The following is a 12,957-nucleotide window of genomic DNA, read 5'->3' on the forward strand; positions in this document are numbered from 1 at the left end:
AAAAAAAAAAACTCAGCATTTTGAAGTAGAGCAGCACAATACATTGAATCCCAATTGTCATCATAAAATCAGTGTGTGGAACATTGCAATATTGCAAAGGACTGCTGTAATGCAATGTTTTGAAGGCTATATAATCATCAGTTGTAATGCACACTGAAGGTCCCCTTTCTAATAATGTATTTGGTCACCACGATGGACCTTTGCTATCCATTATGCTCACAGCTCTAACAGTTCTAAATGACCAAGATCAGACATTGTGGGGACTTTGTTGGGATGGAAAAGACCGAGTACAGAGTAAAATGTATGTTAATCTTATTTTATCTTATAACTGCCACCTCAATATTTAACAATATTGTAGCAACAACATGTTTTCCCAAAAATCTGTAGCTCAGTTTCGATCACTAAAAGGCTTTAAAATATAACTTTTCGAACATAAGGGAGTGTTACCGTACATTATTTTACACATGGTTTAAAGCTGCTTCACTGTGTATAAACCTGCTTTCTGTTTTAGACATCTAAAGAACCGAGCAAATGCCTTGTGCTCTAAATCATCTACAGCAGGAACATGGGATTTAGCCGAATCGATTAACAAACTGAGCCTTAACTATTACAATCAATCAAACGTGGGACAGTATACATTACACATTCTGTACAACTTGCAAGTCCTTGTTATTTCAAGAGAAAGCAAAGTATAACTGAGGGAGTACAATTCCCCTAATCAAAACCTTTATGCATCAAACAAAAATCCAATACAGACGATCATTACTCTCATGAATGCTATATTTAATCTAAATGTCACACAGAACCTTTAACCATATTATGAAATAAAAAGAACTGAGAGTAATAATTTAGAAGCACTTGCAACAATATCTACTTTGTGACCATGAAAAAAAGAGCAAGAGTAAATGATTTATCAAGTTCTATAACTTGGACTCAGACATAATAATGATTGTTCAACTTGAAATGAAAAACTAAATTAGTAAAACAACAATAGAAGAGATTGTACTCCTTTAAACCAACGACAAAATGTGAATTTGAAACTGTTTAACAATTAGGTGTGGGCAGGTCACGAGTATGGTGGTGCAAAGGACCTTGCAAAAGTATTCACCCCCCACCCTCTCTTGGCTTTTCACCTACTTTATTACAATCCCACCTTTTATGCAAATATATATATATATATATATATATATATATATATATATATATAGAGAGAGAGAGAGAGAGAGAGAGAGAGAGAGAGAGAGAGAGAAGGAGTGAGAGAACCGGCAGCAGGTGAGACTGGGGAGCATCTTCTCCCGGACAGAACCATCAGCACCGACATCCCATAGTGGTGTGTTCTCTCACTCCTTTTCTCTATGTACATACATAACAGCACCTTAGCTGACTGGTCTGTAAAACCAGTCAGCTAAGGTGCAATGTTAATTTTTTATTTTCCCTTTTTATTTATTTATATTTAAAGTTTCTTCAGTCAGAGCAAAGTGGAACTGGTGTCATATTTTTTGTTTGTATGCACAGACTGGGTGAATAAAGCGGATTCTGATTCAACATTTTTCGCTTTCCTATCAGAAACACAAATTCTAATGTTTGGAAAGACTGCAAAAACACGGAGAGGTCTCATCATGTGGAAGCTTAAGAAGTGGCTTTGACCACTTTCATTCGGGTAACACAGTTTTAAAAGCTACATTTAGCAGGCTACGAGTAGAATTCTGTAAAGCAGCAGAGTGCAGGCTCACAAGTTTAGTTTGGTTTATGTATCAAAAATATTTTGTTACCGTATAAATCAATGTTATTTTCGAAACAGCAGAATGTTTAGTTTCATTAAAATAAAAGCAATTAGATCATGTTTATGCACAATAAAAGTTGTCTGCATAGTAGTCAGTGGAAAGGTCATTTTGAACAGCATGGAGGAAGACTTGAATAACTATGATATGGATGACAAACTATCAGTGTAAATATTTTTAAACAGTGTAAATATCTTGTAAGTCATGTAGACCTATTATACACAGTAACAGTCTTCTGTGCTGTCTCTGTTCGAGGTCAGTCGCGTTTTTCTCTCCTCTCCAGCTCTTCAACCTCCCTCCCCCTTCTCCTGCTTCCACTGCTATGTCTTGTCTTTCTGAGCACTTTCTTCATATCACCCGAACTCTGAAAACCATGGATCTGGTAAGCTGGTCTCTCAATGCTATTTGATCAAATTTTTTTAACGAGTAGACAGCATAAGGTGGACCCATCCTTCCCCGATTTGACTCTTTTCGTGGGATACACCCTATATTCTTGGATGGAAAATGGTGTGTCTTTCGACTTTGCGACAGTCCGGGACGTGGAGACGTATACATGTTTGGATTCATGATACTTGGATTTCTACCTATTGGATTTGGTGAATTTTTGATGTATCGGCAAATACAGCGGATGTCAGTAGCCGTTTGGCCTTGATCAGGCTACTGGATGCATATGACGCGATCACTAAGGCGATGAACGAAGAGACCCGGAAGTTGGAGGAGCAGAACCGAAAAGCTGGCTGTGCTGGAACGCATACTGGCTTCGGTGGTTGAAATCAAGGGAGTGATGGGATAAAATCTGGAAGTGAAACAGGGAAAAGCCCAACTAATTTGGAATATTGGATTTCGCCATTTGGAGCCAGCAATGACTTAAAGCTGACGGGAAAGTCAGGGCAGCTTGTCCTCATAACAAATAAAGTATTTGAATTATGCCTCCACTATCAATAACACTCCTTGGTTGTTATGGCGAGTGAGCTCAGAACTCTCCCCTACTCCCTCCTCCCCCGCTGACATCTGCGGATGCTTTCTGAACTGTTGGCCGGCTGAAAACATCAAGGACAATGGCCTCTGGAGAGCTTTCATGGAAACATAGACATTTTCACCCAAACAGGCAAACATAACTCATGCCCACAACAACATATGAATTTACACACGACTAGTCTCCAATGTTAACCTTTCTGCTTATGTGTCTCGTCATATTTGTGCTTCTCGTGCCAGAGGTTTTTTGATATCTCAAACGTGTCCTGTTATTAGGATTAAGTGTGAAATATGTGTTTTTCCCTCTCCCTTCCTATTGTGGCCCCTATCTTTCCACAGAGTCAACGGCAGTGCCCAATGGGCACCATGTAAGGCGGTGTCCTTGGTAGCATGGTCTCAGTAAATCGTCTCCCCCTGAAATGTTTGTGATAGCGGCTGTACTGAAACTGTAATTTCCCTCTGGGATTATTAAAGTATATCTGATTCTGACTCTGATTCTGAATAGTCAATAAATTAGAAAATGTAAGAGACTTGTTTGTTTTAAAAGTACCTTTTTGAAGAAACAACAACCTGTAAGCAGGTCAATTCTGATCTTAAAAGCTGTGTTTCTATTAGCGGGAGATGGAATCATTAAATTAAATAAAGGCTTTAAAACATCATCAGTCTGTCTTAATCTATATAATGGTTTTCCCTTAGTGAAGTGAATTACTGAAATAAATTAACTTTTCAATATTATTCAAATTTATTGAATCATAATGAGTTGAATAGGGGGAAACTTTACCAAGCATTTACTGCCCGCCTCCGTTTTTCAAAGCGTAAACCAATTTGGAAGAGAAATATAAAAAACATAATAAAAAAAATGTAAGCATTCAATCATCTTCAGTTTATGTCTCGTACTGCACATTACATCAGACGTATATGTTTTACTCTAAAAAAAATTAATGTGCATTTTATGTAATATTTTGATCATGTGACAAATTAAATTTATTTCTCCAATTAGAATGGAGGCTGCACAGTGGCGCAGTGGGTAGCACTGTTGCCTTGCAGCAAGAAGGTCCTGGGTTCTTTCTGCATGGAGTTTGCATGTTCTCCCTGTGCATGTGTGGGTTCTCTCCGGGTACTCCGGCTTCCTCCCACAGTCCAAAAACATGACTGTAAGGTTAATTGGTCTCTCTAAATTGTCCTTAGGTGTGAATGGTTGTTTGTCCTGTTTGTCTCTCTTGTGTTGCCCTGCGACAGACTGGCGACCTGTCCAGGGTGTACCCCGCCTCTCGCCCAGTGAACGCTGGAGATAGGCACCAGCAACCCCCGCGACCCCATGAGGGATTAAGCGGTTTGGAAAATGGATGGATGGATGGATTGGAATGAATTGTCTTTTATTAAATACTTAGAAAGCTTCTAAAATATTTGGCAAAAATACTAAAGTTGGCAATAACTCAGCAGTCAACTGTCACCAGTCTTTTGTATATTCATGCATTTCTTTGTAATTTTATCATCAAATTTGGTTGTAGTTCATGTATGTCTTACATTTGTGACACCACAAGTATTTTCTATGTGTCTTGCAGGGGTTTACTTTCACTGATGATTGACCAATCATATAAGTTAATATTACATTTTTCTACTAAGAATATTGTATGTGAAATTACTCTCATACGTGGTTCTGGTAAGTACTCAAATTACAAAAGTTTGTACCAACTTACTAAGGATCTTGTTTCTGGTTTGACTGTCTGAAGTTTCAATTAACATATGTACAAACTTTATAAGATTTATATATCTATTTTCAGTTTGGGAATAGATGTATGTGAGTTGAGAATCTTGACAGACATGGTTGTTTTTCACATAAATTTGATTTTAATTTTATGCTTGTTTTTCTTCTTTCTTGTAACATTTTTTGCTTATATAATCAAAATAAAGATTTTGCTCACTCATTCACTATACAGTATTTATAAATATTTTGGCCCTTTTGGTTATGAAACTATGAGAATCAAATGCAAACTCATGCCAAGTTAGGACTGTAAAAATCAATGCCAGAAAAATGTCATCAAATGGTTGATTTCCAGTGAGCTTCATGTGAAGAAGTCCAAATGAAAACAACAACAACACGGCCTTTTTACTGATTGATTTAATCCATTTCCCCACAGCTCTACATCCCCACACTGAGCCAGAGTTTTATCAGTCATATCTGATAAACAGTTTTTCACTGGCAGGGCGCAACAGGAGAGCTGGAGCTGTGTATGACACCACAAGCTGCAACTGTAGGGAAGACTACCTTGCTAAACACAGATGTTTGAGAAGAGGCTTACTGAAGAGTGAACGCTCATCAGCTGTTAACACGAAGCCAGGTCTGTTCTTTTCCCATTGTTTTCCATGATAAACCACATTCCTGACTCATTAGCTTAGTTTAGAATGCAATGATCGCATTACCTGTCTACAGGCTTAGACAGAATTTAAAAAAATAATTAATAGCAAAGTAGTAAAAGAAAAAAACGTTACTGGGCCTCCAGTCTATTTTAAATGAACTAATGAATAGGCAGAATTAAATGTAGCACTCTACAGTGTTGCACACAAGTAAAGACTATTTTTAAATCCACCCACACAACAGATTAGCAGTCCTGAAGGGAAATTACAAAATGTTTGTTATTGTTTGGTTACAATTTCTTAATTGTTCACCAGCAGATTCGAAAAATACAACAGTAAGGGCTAAAAGCTTTGTGAAGAAGACCTGTCACTCATTTTAGCCAAGGGACAAGCAATGTAACGCCTGTAAAAAGTAATGTGCTAATATGAATTGGCTGATCTATATCTAGAAGGGCTTGCATCTGCTTTTAGATAGGTTTACAGATACAGCTGCTTTTTGTGTGCTTGATTTTATGTTAGGTTCTGCTTCGAAATAAAACTCAATCAAATCACTCCAGCTCAGTGGTGCAAACGAAGGAAGAGCTGTTTTATCTTGTAAATATCATCAGCATATCTTCACATGTGCTCGCTATTACTTAGTGCTTTCAAATGCCGGTGAGGCTTTGGGAGAATTCCTAGAGCTGCACCCAACATAGCAACAGACGTTTTTGAAGATGCCATTTCAAGAGAAGTCTTTCACGATTGTTTAATCAACACATACGGAGTCTCCCTCTGCTAATGTTGAGGTTTTATACCTTCCAATGATTCAATTTCACTTTAATCTGTACAGTTGTGGTGAAATAAAACACTACTAAGCTTTGACGAGATCTTAGCACGAGCTAGCTGAAGAAGCAACATAGAGGTTTGTTCTTGCAAACATTGCAGACTTTGAATGTACTGTTTACATTCAGAATCCGCTGGCATTTCAATAAGTCAATGATACAACCCAATACAGTTTCCTTATATAACAATGATTCACAACAAATGTCATCTCCCGGGTTTCTCTGCTTTCTATGTGGGCTTTTGCCTCCTGGCACTCTGATTCCTCTGTGGCCCCTAGGTTCCTGAATTTACTCCCTGAAGTTTTCTTTATCGTTGGACTTCTTTTTGCCTATTCCACGCTCTGCGCTTGAGTCCTCCTAAACTGCTACCATGAGATTAGGTAGCATCTAATGATTATGAAGACTTGGTGACCTCAAAATGTCATGCTTTGTTGCAGTTCTCCACCTAGTGAGATTTTGAGACTTTTTTCACTGCCGTTACCATCCTTCCCACTCTCAGGGGTGGTGAGTCAAACTGTGACAGCACAATATTTAATTGTGGCTTTGCAGATCATTTGCTATTGAGATATTCTGATTTGCCACTATATTGCCTAGTAGACTTCCTGTTTTTATTAGAAAACGGGGCCAAGGGGAAATCCTTTACAGCTGGACATTTATGGTTATCATGCACTATCCAGTGGCAAAATACTTCATGGAAAGATATTGTCTATGATGGCTTGTTAGTAGAGATGGGCTCAATTCATTGTGTTACAAGTCCTCAAGTTTTTTCACCCAAGTCCCAAAGTCAAGGCATGCAAATCTTAAGTCGAAGTTCAAAATGTTTTATTTCAAGTCTTAAACAAGTCATGCCAACAAATATTAGATTTAATCGGAGTAATAATATTTTTGAGACCTTGAAATAATTTTACAAGGTGTTTTTGTTTACCTGAACAACCAGCAAGAGGACTTCAAAATGTTATCGAGGGTGCCAGAACATAATGGTGCAGAGTAATCATGAATAGCAGGCCTATACTTTGGATCACAACATGCTCCCTCCAACGTGTCTCCTATTTCCCTGCTGGACGTCAGGACCTCCGTACAACCTTCAGAATCATTGCTGTACGGTAGATGCAGTGTGCTTGTTGTAGCATCAAGTGAAGTAAATATAGTTGGGGAGGCGGGCAGCAGTGTTAGAATCGTGCACCTCACACTTTTCCATTATTGCACCATCACTGATTTTCCTATACACACTTTCTATTTGGTGTTAAAGTCTTTTTAAGTCAAAGGGTAGAAGTTAAAGTCAAGTCATGAATTATTGGTGTGAAAGTCCATGTAAAGTCTAAAGTTTTTTAGGATTTCATCAAGTCGAGTCTAAAGTCATTAAAATTAGGACTCGATTTCGAGCCATTTCACTCGAGTCCATCCGTCTGCTTGTTAGTTTGAGCAAGAATAGGATTGTCATGCCTAGTTAACCATCAAATAGGCTATTTTATGGAAAAATAAAACCATCTTAAAAACTATCACTACTAATTATACTGGCATTATGCTTAATTAGGAAAAAAGGCACAGGATAGATCAAACTAAAGCTTGGTTGATATTAGCAAAGGGAACAGAATGTCCTTTGTTTCAACTGCAGGTTGTCTTTCTCTCTCTCTAACAGGAATTTTCTTTTTCTTTTTTTACTGTCTACGATTCTTAAAAGACATTGCTATTTAATTACCTCAGAAGGGGAAAACCTTTGCTACCGATAACCTTTAACCAAATCCGGATTACGATAATATATGTTGAAGGCAGTGAAAAAAACTTCTGCACAGATAACTCCAGCAAATGTATACACTGCATTTAGGTTCAAGACAAAAGAAAGTATTTACAGTTGTTAATCCAACATAATGTTGAAGATAAATATCTTGATTTTCACTCCAGCTTTTCTTTTGTTAGTTTGGTTCTTCATATTCCTACGTAAACCAAGCTGATGAGCCAGTCAGGATCACCGGATTTACAGGGATACTTACTCAGCAAATGAATCATAGAGCAATGAAAAGCTTGAAATTTCAGGCTCGGAAGAGTCAGACTTTGTAGAGTGTCCTCCTACATTCTGTGTGTTGTCTCATATTCATGTGCAAAAAGGACACTACTGCAGTAATGAAATTACATAAAATGCATTTGTCTCCTTTATTTTATTTAGTCGCACTTAAATATTTCAGATCATTAAAAAAATTAAATGAGACAAAGAACCACAGTAAATACTAAAACCTAAACCTAGAATGTCAACACTTTGTGAGAACTTGCAGCTAATCTTTTATGTTGTTGTGGAGAAATTTTGATCCATCATCCTTTGCAGAATTGTTATAATTTAGTAATGCTGGAGGAGCATGAACAGTGTGTTTAAGGTCATGCCACAGAAATTTTCTATGTTATACTTTTAATTCTTGTGTATTGCAAATACATTTATAATGTTTCTCTTTTGTTTTCTGTCTTTCCTTTAAGTCTTGCAACACAATTTCACTCAAATGTACATTGTTCAAATCAAAACTCAAAACCCACATGTTCAAGATTGCCTTTCATTATGATTTTATATTACTTTCCTGTGTGTAGTTTGTGTTGTGTCTTTTAATTATGACGACATTGCTTTTACCATTTATTGTTTTTACATGTACAGTGACCTTGAGTGTTTTGAAGGGCGCTTGAAATAAAATGTATTATTATTATTATTATTATTATTATTATTATTGTGAATGTGCAGCTGAAAGAAATTTAGGTACGCCTAAGTCTTATTGTTGACTCATGAACACTGACATTAACTGGCTTTATAACCTTTTCCTGATCTATGGATGCTAACGACTGCTTCTCATTTGTCCTTAAATTCAGTAATAAGGTGAAATCGAGTGAAATCAAGCCAAAATTGTGTTTCATAAAAAATCAAATTCAATTTATGAAGAATTTACTTTTTGAGATAGGAACATGTTGGTGTGGGTGGCTTTTTTCCTTTCATAAATAAAATCCTTGGAGTGATTTTAGTATTTAGTTTGATTATCTTTGTCTGACTGCCCTGCGACAGACTGGCGACCTGTCCAGGGTGTACCCCGCCTCTCGCCCAATGAACGCTGGAGATAGGCACCAGCACCCCCCGCGACCCCATGAGGGATAAAGCGGTTCGGAAAATGGATGGATGGATGGATCTTTGTCTGACATTAAAATTTGTTTGATGGCATAATACACAAATGCAAAAAACAAATGTGCAGGGAGAAAATACTTTTTTCACAGCACTGCCAGTCATCTGAAGGGTTAGTTTTCTTCTTTTTGTTGCCTTTTAAAAACATATATCCAGCTTTGTTTTACACAACAACAGTTATAATTAATTTAGCCACAAGAGGTCTTTATGAGCTAAACAAAAGCGACAATCATTGTGTTCGTTGTTGCAAAGACTAACGAGTGCAATCTCTGCTGAGGGCAGATTCAAAATGTCAATTTATTTTGCATTATGCAAAGTAATCCCACTGACCAATTAACAAAACCCAAAGTCGAGTGCTCGGATAGGTTAATGGCGCTGACATTTTCAACAGTGCAAGAAATACTGCACTCCAGCAGGGACGGAGCACTCAAAATCTAAAGGTTAAAGAGATCTGAATATTCGCTTTTCTATTATTATGTAAACAAACACCTTATATAAACCCTTTAACACTTCGTATGTCTGTGGTTGTCATTCCCTCAGTTCTATTTGAACGTACCCATCTTAGATTACAGAGGTGGTGTTGTGTATTTGATTGGTGGCTCTGATACAAGCAGCTTTATTAGTCATATACGGTCAGTAGCTATGTTTGAACCAAATACAAGAGGACCTACTTGCTTCATTAATCATATTATACACATCTAATGGCGGACTAATGTTTGAAGTGGCCCCAGAAGCTGATCAATACCCCCATCTCTCTGGATATGGAGCCGTTTTCAAACTATAATTTTAGCCCCAAGAAGCTCAGATATTAACAGCTTTTTCTCTAAACTGGAACTCCAGAAATATATGGCAGCCATTAAACAGATAGATGTGTAATCCCTCCTGAGCCATCGCTGTTTTTCCATCTCATGAGGCCAAATTACTAAAATGTTTTATGTGAAACATTAAATCAAACTAGTCTAGTTTCAAAGTTATGATAAAATTATGCAACGAGCCAAGGATCTTTTTATGGCCCAGAAAGTAGCCGGTAAAAATTGTGAGGCAATTTATTGAATGTTATCCTTCTCCTCCCAACACACACACACACATACATATACACACACACACAATCTCTGAAATGCATGTATTCCTATAGAACATGACTGAAAGAGCAAAATAAGTGTTCACCACATGACATCCAACTAATTTCTTATATTATTCATTGAAATGTATTGCAGGAGCAATTCAGGAGCGGAGACGCTCGGCTGAGCTATGAGAGAAAAAGAGAGACAAAAGACCAATCAAGGGGCCTTTTCTGCTGGGACACTCACAGCCTTTTATCTGCCCCACACTCAGTTCTTATCACACACTTTCAGTCTTCCAGTCACCAGAAACTATGAAGGACTTTTTGTTCAAAAGTGATCAAAATGAGGACAAGTTAGGAAGGAAAGACAAGAAAAAGCTGGAGTAAATACCAACCGAAGCAACATATTTATATCCAATAGTGCAAAACAGATTTTCCAGATGTGTGCAACTTTGTTCCTTGAGTGCCACTGACCATCAGCTTTTGGATAAATCCCTGCTCCATCACACCTGAGTCAAATGACTGGTTAATGACCAGGCCTTTCTAAAACTTGCTGACATGCCATGGAGGAAATTAAACCTTTTGACTCAGGTGTGTCAGAGTAGGGGTGCTTCCAAAAGTTACAAGATGTTGGCATTGGAGGACTGGAGTCGCACCCCTGAACTAGAAGAAAAACTACAGGTAAAATGTGTATCTGCATCCTCTCACTACAGCTTTGGCAAACAGTATGGTGGATATGGCTGCACTGCAATGTCAGGTCACAATTACTCTCCAAAAGATATGAGACTTCCGTCCAGTTGTATAATTTACTCTACTGAATCTGTAGGCACAGCAGACTACATCGGCTTTAAGGAACAGTGGACTGGCCACAATAAAAAATTTGAGCATGGGAAAACAACAAAAACAATCCTAAACGGTTTGACTGTGTGCCAATTTGTAATACCATTTCATATACTCACATTGCCATTTTGTCATTTTATACACCCACTTAATACGCATAAACAAACCAATCAGGTTTTTTTCTCTCAATAGTCCTTTTAGGAATTACAATTTTTGGATAAATTACAAAGTCATGAGCCACTATGAAAATTTGTAAAATTTTCATAAAATGCTTAAATCTCATATATGTTATATAATCTGATTCTATATTACTATCCTATTAGTCTGGCACCATGGTCCTCGACCAGAAAAAGGCGTCTGCAGAAATGCAGGCATTGCTCCGGTCTGTTATGGTGAAAAAAAGAGCTAACCCAGACAGCATAGCTCTCTATTTAATGGCCCATCTATGTACTGACCCTCAACTATGGTCATTAAAGTATGGATGTTATTTGAATCCCACCTCCATGTATTTCGGTTCTCGTCCCTGTTCGGGTTGGTAAACTATGAGAAGTCCTGACAGATTGCATCCCTGATTAAAGCCAAATAACTGAGCCCTCCTGGTGATAGATATTCTGTGAATTACTAGGAACTGTTGGTCATCAGAGTCAGTATGAAAGACCCCACTGCAGGACGCATGCAATGACGCGTGGTCCATACAAAACCTCCCATGTCATATAGCTCCATTTCATAGTTTTTTGAAAATATCCACTTTGAAATGGCTTTTTGAAAAGCAGCGTTTTTCCCCAATAACGTAATTTGAAAGACAAAAAGAATCGCAGTCTGTCAAAATGTCCGAATTAGTGTGTACTTATCCGTATGTACAAAAACGCAGTTGTCTGTGGGCAAAGTTTGAGAGAGCTGCAGAAAGCAAAGGAAGATGCAACAACAGCAAGCCTGGAGGCCACCCCCACCTCCCCCCCCCCCCCCCCCGTTGACACCCCACAAGAAGCACAAGACACGGATCCGAGACACGGTGAGGACAACGGGGCAGACATGCGGACAAATCTCATGTAATTACAGGTAATAACTTATTAATGGTGGATATTTTTCTTAATCAGTTCCTTAAATCTGTAACATTGCAGTAAAATGGAAGGCACTAACAGCTCCCTGTGAAAGTGAAAACTGCATGAATCCCTGTCATGACCTCAGTGTGTTGGTCTTTTAAAGTGCTTTGAGAGAGCGGGATCTACGGATGGATCAGCATGAAACGTTGACAGCTTGGGCTGAAAAACAACATGACAGAGGAAATGTCACAGACTCTTAAAAGGAGTTTTATAAAGCCATGGTTATAACAACCCTATTCAGAAACGGATGAAAAATTCCTATTATGTATCTTCTAATCTGTAAACCCAGACAGTCCTCAGAGTTCAGAACCATGAACGATAAAACTGGAGCAGCAAAGCCCTTGATTATAATACAGCAGAAATCAATGTCATGTCTACATGCAGGTACAAGGCTTTTAATGGCTTTGTGGTAAAATCCGAGCACAGTGGGAGGTGGTTAGCTGATGTATGCATAGGTTGAAGATTTTCATTGAGGACAAAAATGTAAAAGAAAAAAAAAGAAGGTCAGTAAAATTGACTTATTCTGAGAACCACAGTAACACACTGAGTCTTAATCAATGCCATGCTGGCTGATGACAACAAAGAGACATAAAATCAATTACATTATATTTCAGAGGAAGTAAAGTATTACTTTTTTTGCACTTCATGTGTTATGGACCAGGAACATTTGAATTAATCAGAGATTTTGTCTTTTGAATTAAAAGTTTGTTGTAAGGCTGGCCATTATGTCAGACCAGTCAGAATGATCAATAGGCTATTTCCCCAAAGTGTGATTAAACCGCTGATTCGAGTGTTAAAGGCTATATTCAAAACAAGCCATTAGGTTTCAGTCAGAAAGCAAGCAGACACTTGTTTTCAGACAAGT

General features: G+C 37.9%; 1 protein-coding gene across 1 annotated transcript in view; it reads right to left on the bottom strand.

The window, feature by feature from the left end:
- nphp4 (nephronophthisis 4) overlaps window positions 1–12,957 on the bottom strand; it is a 293,994-nt gene that overhangs the window by 122,836 nt on the left and 158,201 nt on the right. The window lies entirely within an intron of this gene.

The sequence above is a fragment of the Fundulus heteroclitus genome, chromosome 1 (assembly GCF_011125445.2).
Source record: "Fundulus heteroclitus isolate FHET01 chromosome 1, MU-UCD_Fhet_4.1, whole genome shotgun sequence".
NCBI lineage: Eukaryota > Metazoa > Chordata > Actinopteri > Cyprinodontiformes > Fundulidae > Fundulus > Fundulus heteroclitus.